General features: G+C 37.7%; 1 long non-coding RNA gene across 1 annotated transcript; it reads left to right on the top strand.

The window, feature by feature from the left end:
* Positions 1-9,772: 9,772 nt before the first annotated feature.
* On the top strand, positions 9,773-10,740 carry LOC104104227 (uncharacterized). The gene is made up of 2 exons (XR_688095.4): positions 9,773-10,057; positions 10,462-10,740. It is a non-coding gene; the product is annotated as an uncharacterized lncRNA (long non-coding RNA).
* The last annotated feature ends 1,136 nt before the right edge of the window (positions 10,741-11,876 follow it).

Raw genomic sequence — 11,876 nt, 5'->3', positions numbered from 1 at the left:
ATTTTTATCCCTATCCAAGGAAGAACGCCGCCTTTTTGGTTGCTTGTTCTCTAGCTGGGGACTCCGAGAGGAAGTGACCCCACCGGAAGCAAACCCGATGGCACCACTTCGAGCGAGAGCACTTTGTAACAATCTCGCGGCCTCCGCAAGGTCGGCCCAAATCTCGACTTCGGGGCAGGTGACATGCCCTGCTGGAGTCCTAAATCAAACAAAAGATATGGTTAGCAAATTTACTTATGTACATACAAAAGAAGAAAGTAGAAGGACTCAGTTTACCGTGGTTCTTGGCCTTCCACCCATATTTGGGAGCCATCTCCTTCCACCGACAGGTTTTCGGTGTTCTAATATCCAGAATCTTCTGAACCCATTGGTCCAGACCTTGAACCCTTGGTGGTGTCCACCGAGTAGTTGAAATAATGGAGGCAAAAAGGGTCAACAATGACAAGGAACATCCTTTTTAACGGGGAAAAAAGATGAATAAATTACAAACTTACGTGAACGACTACATGATTAAGGAAATGATGGAGTTGTGGCCGGGATGATATCCCTAGAAGCAATGATGAAAAATTGCTCCATCCATCCACAGTCATTGTCATCATCCATGCTGGTATGTAGGGCATGGTGACCACGTTTATTGTAATTTATTACTCCCTTACCGAAGATTTTGTGATAGTAGAGATTCATAATGTGTGTTAGGGTTAGGGTTTCCCCAGTCTCTGCACACAACCGGCATAGGCAAGCCACCGTTCGCCATACAGAAAGGCCTACTTGTGCCAAGCATACCTGGTACCAATGGCATAATTCCAAGATCACGGGATCAAGTCCCTTTATGATGGAGGAAATATATGAGATTTGCGGAGCCTTGAAGCAGATACTATATGAGTCCAATATGGTCCAGCCAAGGGAAGGCACAAGTCGTGCTGAAGTGCAATACATGGGACCTGATTTCAACCTCAAGAACTGGGAGGCTACCCTATTCCCTGTCAGACTGGAATCCCGGTAGTCAGTCTTGCTGTCTTTTCTACATTTCGGATTATTTCAGGGTGTAATCCGAATGTTTTCACTTTACTGCCTTTACTTTCTGATGTAAACCATTCTATCTTTCTAATTCAATTCAATGAAATCAATATTTCATCGTCCATGAATGTTTTTTCCTTTTTTTACTAATATTGTTATTTTTCTTTTCTTCTTTTCAGTTATAATAATATGGACTTTAATAAAATTACATGCTTGCGGACTTCGTGCCCATATTCTAAAACGTTGTCTAACTTTTAAATAATGAATCAAGAAACGAAATAAAAGAAGATGAGGCTTTTAGAGAAATAAACCGAGAACTAAAATAATTTGAGAATAAGCCTAAGCCAAACTTAAATGAAACCGAGCCAATTAATTTGGGCAGTTCAGAAAAGGTCCGGGAAACAAAGATAAGCATCCATACGGACCAGGAAATCAGGGATGCCTTGATCCAACTTTTTTTTGAGTTCAAAGATGTGTTTTCATGGGCTTGTGATGATTTGTCAGGACGAAGTGTTGATTTGGTGGTGCACAAACTGCCTACTTATCCCAGTTTTCCGCCTGTCCAACAAAAGCAAAGGAAATTTAAAACTGACATCAGTGATGAGATAAAGGAAGAGATCACGAAACAAATGAAAGCTGGTATGATTTGAGTTGTCCGATACACCACATGGTTAGCCAACGTGGTCCCAGTACCAAAGAAAGATGGGAAAACCCGAGTTTGTGTCGATTACCAGGATCTGAAAAAGCAAGTCCCAAAGATAACTTTCCCTTGCTGAGTATACATATCCTCGTTGATAATTATGCCAAACATAAGATACATCATTTTGTGGATTGTTATGTTGGGTATCACTAGGTTCTGATGGATGAAGAAGATGCAAAAAAGATCGCTTTTACCACACCCAGGGGCACATACTAGGTCATGCCTTTTGGTCTGAAGAATGCTGGAGCAACTTATATGAGGGCCATGACCACCATATTTCATGACATGATGCATTAATAGACTAAGGTGTATGTGGATGACGTTATTATCAAGTCCAGATTGCAAGAGGATCATGTGCAGGATTTTAGGAAGTTTTTCGAGAGGCTTCGCAAATATGATTTGAAACTGAACCCGGGTAAATGCGCATTTGGACTTCTATTTGGGAAACTTCTAGGATTCATAGTCATCAATAGGGCATTGAGTTGGACCCGTCAAAGATAAAGTCCATTCGAGACTTGCCACCTCCGAAAAGTAAGCAAGAGGTCATGAGTCTGCTCGGAAGATTGAATTACATTAGCAGGTTCATTGATCAACTCACTACGACTTGTGAGCCCATATTTAGGATTTTAAAGAAATATGCAGCGATAAAGTGAACGGATGAGTGTCAAGAATCTTTTGACAAAATCAAAGAATATCTGTCAAATCTGCATGTGTTAGTTCCACCCAAACCGGGAAGACCTTTGTTCTTGTACTTGACAGTCTTGGAAAATTCCTTCAGATGTGTCCTAAGGCAACATGGTGTGACCAGGAAGAGAGAACATGCAATCTATTAGCTAAGCAAGAAGTTCACAAGTTACGATGTTAAGCATACTCTGTTGGGGAGAACCTGTTGCGCCCTAACTTAGGTCGCTCAGAAGCTAAGACACTACTTGCTTGCTTATATGATGTACCTCATAACCAGAATGGATCCCCTGAAGTATATATTCCAGAAGCCGATGCCAATTGGAATATAAGAAAAATGGCAAATCTTGCTCACTGAATTTGACATTGTCTATGTCACTCGCACGACGAAGAAAGCCCAAGCCTTGGCAGATCATCTGGTTGAAAACCTAGATGATGATGAATACCAGCCTTTGAATACTTACTTTCTGGATGAGGAGGTAAATTCAGTTGAAGTAGTTCCCGAAAACATCAAGGCCTGGAAAATGTTCTTTGATGGAGCTTTAAACACAAAAGGTGTAGGGATTGGGGAAATTCTCATCTCGCTCGCAGGTCAGCATTATCCGGCTATAGCCCGACTTCAGTTCTTTTGCATGAACAATACTGCCGAATATGAAGCCTGCATAATGGGAATGAACATGGAGATTGATCTGGATGTGAAAGAATTATTGATCATAGGAGATTCTGACTTAATTATTCGGCAAGCTCAATATGAATAAGAAACTGGGGAGATCAAACTCATCTTATACAAGAAACATGTGGAAGACCTCAGTAAATGGTTTAAGTCTGTTAAGTTCAAGTACATTCCTCGATTCCAAAATGAGCTAGCAGATGCACTACCTACTTTGGCATCAATGCTCCTGCACCCGGGTAATACTCGTATCGAAATAGAATCGGATGGCGAGCCATGGTATCACGATATCAAAAGGTTACTGAAGGCAAAGGAATATCTCGAACAAGCCAGTGGGGTCAAAAGAGAACTATCATAAGGCTTGCCAGCAGTTTCTTTCTAAGTGGAGAGATCCTATACAAAAGAACTATCCATATCTGAATCTATTGAGATGTGTAGATTCTCGAGAAGTTGAGAGGATCATGAATGAAGTGCATTCAGGAGTATGTGGGGCCCATATAAATGGGTACGTCCTTGCAAAAAAAATACTCCGAGTAGGTTATTATTGGATGACCATGGAAAAGGATTGTTTCAGTTTTGTACGCAAGTGTCATCAGTGTCAGATTTACAGTGACCTCACTCGCCGCCTTTGGAGTTGCATCATATCTCAGCGTCTTGGCCTTTCATCGCTTGGGGCATGGATGTTATTGGGCCAATCGAGCTGAAAGCTTCAAATTGGCACCGGTTTATCTCGGTAGCCATTGCTTATTTCACAAAATGGGTTGAGGTAGTTACCTTCAAAGTCGTCACTAAGAAAGCAGTGGTGGATTTCGTGCATTCCAACATCATTTGCTATTTTGGTATTCCTAAAACTATCATTATGGACAATTCCGCAAATCTAAATAGCCATTTGATGAGAGAGGTATGCGAGCAGTTCAAGATTATACATTGTAATTCTACTCCTTATCGACCCAAGGCCAATGGTGTCGTTGAAGCCGCAAACAAGAATATCAAGAAGATTCTTAGAAAAAAAGTCCAAGACTCCAGCCAGTGGCATGAAAAGTTTCCTTTTTCACTATTGGGATATCGTACAACTATGCAGACATCAGTTGGGGCTACCCCCTACTTATTGGTTTGTAGGACTGAAGTCGTGATACCGACAGAAGTTAAAATTCCCTCTCTTTGGATCATTGTCGAAGCCGAGATTGAAGATGATGAATGGGTCAAAACTCGTTTGGAATAATTGACTTTGATTGATGAAAAATGATTAGTCGTAGTTTGTTACAAGCAGTTGTACCAACAAATAATGGCCAATGCTTACAACAAAAAAGTGCGACCCATGAAGTTTGAAGTGAGGCAGCTCGTTTTGAGGTGTATCCTCCCACATCATGAAGAAGCTAAAGGAACATTTTCTCCAAATTGGAAAGGTCCATACATTATAATTAGAGTTTTTCCAAAGGAGTGTTGCATATGGGAGACATCGAAGAAAATGTCCATGAGATAATAATCAACGCAGATGCGGTCAAAAGGTATTATGTTTGTCCAATTTCTCAATGTTAAATTCTTTGATTCGTATGACGAATACTTTCATTCTCGCTACCCAAACACTATAACCCTTTGCAAACCCTTTGAGCCGGATACTTTTTCCTTGATCACCCTCTTTGGAACCAAGAAAAGAAAAAAGAAAAGAAAAGATAAAAGAATTAAAAAAATCAAAAATAAGTTCATGTTAATTTAACTACATCCAACCTGATTCCGAAAGGATACGTAGGCAGTCTCACTCTGGGTTCGGTCACACCAAACAAAAAATCCATATTTTCCCAAAGTAAACATGGGGGAAGCTGTTATAATAGTTCGGTAATGATTCCGCCTGAAAGGTTCTAAAGTTGTAGTTCAATACAAATTCTTTTTACCCAAATCCCTTTCAAGTCCTTCCGACTAATCGGCAAGAATGTTCAAGATTGGAGGCTATGGGTACTTGGACCTAGTACTACTAAAATGAGAGAAATAAAATGAGAGAGTCTTATTAGTGAAAACCCTCACGGGCACCGTATGGTGATGGTAAGTAGAGAAAATAAAAATGAGAGAGTCTTGTTAGTGAAAACCCACAAAGGGCACTATAAGGCGACGGTGAGAAGAGAAATGAGAGAGGTCATCTAGTGAAAACCCGCAAAGGGTACTACTAATGAAAAGAGGATCTACACAGCCATAGCATCAACATAGTCCTGGGCAGGGTTTCTCGGTTTCAAGACAAGAGTTGTGATGAAGTTTTTGAGGATCAAACAGTTTACACGGATCGGGCATCCAGTCGAAGACGCATGTCATGTTCATTGAAGTTCGCATGTACTCCTAGATAAGTCCTTTTCTATGTTTCTCGAAAAGGACACATCTTGTTTAAGCTATTTCTTTTCTTCGATTGAAGTTTTTCTTTGAATCCCTTTCGGTCTAACTCTGTGTCAAAATAAAGCGAAGAAAAGAAAACAAGACCGATTATAGGGTTCTCGTTTGAAGCGAGCTGATATATTCAAAAGGCACCCAGCCTCGGCAAGGGCATCAAGTCGACCCCGACTGGCCATGATTGGCCGATACCTTAAAATTAAAAACTTTGGAAGAAGGAAATAAAATTGAAGTGCCCGTAAAGGCAAAGAAAAGTTGAAAAGGTTAAGTCTCACAAGACTAACGGTCATGGAAAAGTTTGAAAATCCAAAGGCTCCCCACTGCTCTAACATTGAAAACTTCGGAGGAAAGAAGTCAAATTGAAATGCCCACAAAAACAAAATAAAGTTGAAAAGGTTAAGTACCACTGCGTGATTAAACATCATACTAAAAAGTTTGAAAACTCAAAGGCTCCTGGGGGGCCAAAAAGGCAAATTAGTGTTCATGAAATAACCTGTTGCAGTTGAAATCATCATCAAAAGAAGATGGGCTAAGATCAAGTGACGGAAACACTCATATCCACAAAACCAACCACTGTTTCGAACTAACAATTGTTCTTTGTTGAAAAACAGGAAAAAAGGTGCAATGAAAAACAACCTTGCAAGAGGCAGGTACAACAAAAAAGAAATCATGCAGAGATTGAAAACAACTCCGCAAGACAAAACTCACAAAAGGGAAGTCTTCTTAAAATTCTCTCTTACTTTTAAATGCATTCAAAATCATACTAGTATCGGGTACACCAATCCCTAGCTATTTTCTAAGATAGGGTACATCACTCCCTAATTGATGATTTTAGACATAGGGAACACCACTCTCTAGGCTCTTTACTAGTATAGGGTACACCAATCCCTAACTGTATTTTCCAACGTAGGGTACATCACTCTCTAGTTAGTGATCTTAAATATAGGGTACACCATTCCTTGATCTCATTACTAATATAGGGTACACCACTTCCTAATCTCTTTACCAATATAGGGTACACCAATCTCTAGATGTGTTTTTTAACGTACACCACTCCCCAGTTGATTGATCTTAAATGCAGGGTACAACATTCCCTGATTTCATTGCTAATATAGGGTACACCACTCCCTAGTCTCTTTACTAATACAGGATACACCAATTCCTAGTTGTGTTTTCCAACATACGGTGCACCACTCCCTAGTCCTTACCAGTATAGGGTACACCAATCCCTAACTGTATTTTCCAGCATATGGTATACCACTCCCTAGTTGATTGATCTTAAATACAGGGTACACCACTCCCTGATCTCATTGCTAAAATAGAGTAAACCACTCTCTAGTTTCATTTACCAGCATAGAGTATACCAATCCCTAGTTGTATTTTCTAACGTAGGGTACACTACTCCCTAATTTATTGATATTAAATGTAGGGTACACCACTCCCTTATCTCTTTGCTAAAATATGGTACCTCCCTAATTTCATTTACCAGTATAGGGTACACCAATCCCTAGCTGTATTTTCCAACGTAGGGTACACCACTCCCTAGTTGATGATCTTAAATGCAGGGTATACCACTCCTTGATCTTATTGCTAAAATAGGGTACATCACTCCCTAGTTTTATTTACCAGTATAGGGTACACCAATCCTTAACTGTGTTTTCCAACGTAGGATACACCACTTCCTAGTTGATGATATTTTAGACACAGGGTACACCACTCCCTAGTTGATGATCTTAAATGCATGATACACCATTCCCTGATTCTATTACCAGTATAGGGTACACCATTTCCTTGTCGCATGTTTTTTAACGTAAGGTACATCAATACTTAGTTGATACATCATTTTCACAACGAGGGTACACCATTCCCCAAAGAATCATGATTTTCTCAATATACACAATTCCCGGCATTTTAGTGATTTCAATAAAGAAGTAGTTTAGAATTTTTGTTACAATAACTAGCAAAAATTTTCTAGTAAAACCTGGGACAGAAAAATTCGGTCATTTGTTTGTTTTGGTGTCTAAGCACATCTTACCTCAAGGCACATGGTCTTAGATGCCTATAAGAAGGAATCTTGATCCGAAATAAAGGAAAGAAAAGAAAAGAAGTCAATTCAAGGTGAAAAGCAGATAGAAGAGGACGTAGACTGCTCAGGACATGAATGAAGTCACAAGCATTACATCCCCTACTTTGATGATTGAAGAAGCCATAGAATATTGAATTAGCACCTACAGTTGAGAGACATTAAAGTTTAAGTTGAAGTTTGCACAAATAACCAGTCAAGACTCAAGACCGAGTTTCAGAAGACTTATAGATAGGAATTTTGTAACTCATAGGTGATAGGCATGTTTATTTTTTTTAACTTTGATTTTTGGTGTAACAAGGAGTTCAGCAAACTGTAACAGCTGTAAAATCAAAGCTTTTCGGTAGTCCCAGCTACCAAAACTTCCAGAACTATACTGACATGGTTTCTTTATAGCCAAGGATACGTAGGCAACCTCAGAAGCAAGGTTCGGTCAAACTTTATAAAAATTATTTCCCATGGAGTATCAAACGGGCAAAAATTGTTCATAATCACTCACTTTATCTTTGTCCGAAAACTCTTCATATTTTTGAGTAAAGAGAGGCAGCTGTGAGCACATGATTTTTGCCCTAAGCTTAAATCACTCCTAAAAAAGACACAAAAATAGATTTTTCAATTATTTTAGATTTTTATAGAATTTTTAAAGAATTTTCCTTGTTTGTTTGTATTTTTAGATTATTTGCATTATTAATTAGGAACATTTTAATCATAGAAAATCACCTAAAATACTTTTTATTTCATTCATTGCGTTCTTATATTCTAATTGCATTTTAGGATTTAATTACATGTTAAATGCATTGTCAAACAAAAATCATAAAAAATACATTAGCCATCTTGCATTTTAGCATTTTTAGGTTTAAAATTAGTTAACTTCCCTTTCTTTAATTCACAATATCCATCAGTTAGAAAATTAATTAGTTAGGATAGCTTTGCAAAATTAGTGCCAGTTAGAATTAGTTTGTTAATAATGCAATTAAAACAAAGAATAAGAGGGAAGTGGGTTGCTGAGTGTTTCAAATTCGATTGGGACAGTTATTTGAAGCCCAAAATTCACAAAAATAGCTACCCCGGTTCACTTTCAAAACCCGGTCCAGCCTTCCCCCCATAAAATAAACGACGCCGTTTTAGCCCAGGTAATCTGCACCCTTCATCTCCCCTCATCTAACGGCTAGGAACTTACCCCCTTTCCTCTTAAAACTATCCTAAGAGAACGACCCCCCACCCCAAAAACTCTCTCAGAACTGTTTTTCTCCTCTCTCTCTCTCTCTCTCTCTCTCTCTCTCTCTCTCTCTCTCTCTCATACTCCACCTTCTGCCGCCTACCAAAAATTGCCTACGGCGGCAGTCCAACCCCAAACCACTCCAAAACATCACCAAACAATCCCCACCCTCTCCCCGTACCTCTCCTACCTTCAATTCCATCAAAATATTTCTAGAATGCAATGTTTAGTAGATCTAGGAAAGACCAAAACCCCAATATGTCCCCTTTTTTATTTTTCAATAATTTCAACTCGTTTTAACTTGAAATTTACATTGATCAATTGCTCTATTGACATTAATTTTGACTCAATTCGAAGTCATTGGAATACGGTCAAGTTGTCGTTAACCGGCCAGAAGTTTACCCCTCCCCCCTCTTTCCCCCATGTCTGTCGTTCCTCTTTATTGTCATTGTCCGCCGTATTTGCTGTTGGCAGGGGTGTATTTCTTCTAGGTAATTTCCTTCCTTATCTCCTTAAATATTTTGAGTTTATTTGTTGAGCATAATTAGTTATTATTTTAATAGTTAAATTGCTTGTCTAAATTAGTTTAGTTATATATTAGGGTGAATTGATTTATGTGTTTGTTTTGTTTCTATTGTTTGAGTTTATAGTAGTTTAATTGTTATTTCCATTTTGAATATGGACTTATAGGCCCACTAGATTGAGTTTATTGGTTTTGGAGGTGATGGCCATGGGCCTTTTTGCCAAGAAGCCTAGGCATATGCTGACAACTAGTGGTAAATATTAAGGGGTAAAGGATTAATTTATATTTTAACCTGAAAAAATCTTTGAATAACTAACTTAGAAGCTTCCAGAAATAGGGATTAGGGGTCTGTTAGCAAAGGAAAACTACAAGGAGGTCAAGTATTGGGGACTGAGGGGTAATAAACAGAAAATAGAGGGATTAAAAAAGAAAAGGAATCAACCGAAAGCATCTATGAAATTGGTTATAAAAGGGAATCTTCCTTTACCCTTTCCATTCATTCATACTCATCCACACTCGCACACATACATAAGATCTCTAAAAAAAAAAAAAGCTGAGAGACTGGGTTTTTCAGATCTTAAAATTCAAAAAAGGTCTTCAAACACAAAAAACAAAACTTCAAAAAAGAAGGAAAATCGTTGAAAAAAAGGAATTTATAAGTTGTTTCGAACCACGCTTTACTCTATAATTTCTAGGTGATTTGGTGCTGAATTGTTGTTGATTTCTGTTGGAGTAGTAGCTGAACTTCATCTTGTTTCCTTCATCTAGCCTTTATTTGGCAAATTCTAGTAAGTTCACAAATTGTACACATCTCAAATCTGTATTTACTCTTTGATTTACAATGAAATTTTGGCTATTCTTCTAAATTCATTTGCTGTGATTGGTTGAATCTGTTATCCATTTTGTTTTGAGCATAAATAAAATATTTATCAACTTATTTGAAGTGTTTTATTTAGTTAACACTTAAAATATGTTGTAGATCTACTTAGTAATGATAAGCTGTTTTGAAATGGATTCTGTGATTAGAGTTGTAATTGATCTCATATGTTTAGTTCGAGTTTAATCTATAAATTTCTTCGTAAAATATATGATGCTTTGTTTAAGATTTAACAACTAATATTTGAGTTTATCTTTACGTTCTGATAAATTAAAGTTTGGTGTTGTTATGATAAGAGGTTTGTGATTGTTTTAGCTTGGAGTTTTCGAGGTTTGAAGTTGAAGAGTAGACTGTCGAGCCTAGGAGTATAAGAATCAAAAGCATGAGTAGAATAAACTGCTTAGAACTCATTTGTTACAAAAGTCTGTAATAACACGTTTTAATTTGATATTAGATAGATAGATTTGACAAATGGCTATTATCATATGATTTCAATTAGGGCTATTGATGTAATGAGCTAATTCTAAAATTCAGGTATTCATACATTGATGTTCAAAGTATTATATAATTGTTGCTTATGATTTCGTAGTTGAATATGCAAATCGAATATGCAAATCATGTAAAAGTTTGAATGGAGTTTTTTATTTCTCTTTTTGTGAATTGTTGGGTCGTGTTTCCTAGAAATTATTGGGCCCGATCTAAGAGGACTGGTCTTCTTTGAATGAAACAAGCTGCACTTAATATGTCGAGAGTCCAGTTGGGCCTATGTGACCAATTTCAATTGGCCCATTGGGTGCTTTACTCACCAGCCACTCTATCTGGCCTGGTTTTGGGTTTCAGAAAATATACACATTCATGTTGGCTGAAGTAATTTGAACCAAAGTAGAGTTATCGTTATACTTCATATCAGCAGAACCTTTTTAAAAGGATTATCAGATTTCAATTTAGGATCGTATAGAGTAACAACAGTTTTGGCTTTAAAATGTTCGCGTGTGTAAAGCGCTAATTTCTTAAATTATAGAGTCAAAATATTTCACCAAAATTGGTGTAGTAATTCGCTGATGTACGTACTTCTACAAAATTGCATTACGCTTGAACCCTTTGCAATAATCCCAAACTTTAGGAAATAAACAACTCTCGAATATCGTAGCTTGCTTTAGGCATAGTTAATAATAAATTATTATAACTATGGGTACGGTTCCCGTGGCATAGTCGTGATACGTAACTCCAAATTCGAGTGCACGCTTGTGTCATTTGACCCCAACTTCAAAGTGATAAAATAAACATGTTGTAAATTGCGGGTACGTTTTATTTGGCGCAATCTGCGATGTGTATAAAACAACAAGTATACGACATCGTAACTTGTTCTAAAATAATTCCATAAATGCCTAAGACAAATTAAAATATGCAAATAAAAAGCGGTACAAAAGATAAAAATGAACAAAGGTTTAAAATACGCAATAATCAGATAATTAATCCAAGTAAGATTATGAAAGCGACCGTGCTAGACCCACGGAACTCGGGAGTGCCTCACACCTTCTCCCGGGTTAACAGAATTCCTTACCTGGTCTTCTGTATTTCGCAGACTTAAACAGAGTCAATTTCCTTGAATTGGAATTAAAATAAACTAGTGACTTGGAATACCCCAATTAAATAATTTCAAGTGGCGACTCTTAATTAAATCAAATAATCTATTTTCAATAATGTCACTTAAAGTGAAAAAACTCATT

The sequence above is a fragment of the Nicotiana tomentosiformis genome, chromosome 1 (assembly GCF_000390325.3).
Source record: "Nicotiana tomentosiformis chromosome 1, ASM39032v3, whole genome shotgun sequence".
In the NCBI taxonomy this organism is placed as follows: domain Eukaryota; kingdom Viridiplantae; phylum Streptophyta; class Magnoliopsida; order Solanales; family Solanaceae; genus Nicotiana; species Nicotiana tomentosiformis.
This window is presented reverse-complemented; position numbering and strand designations above follow the sequence as displayed.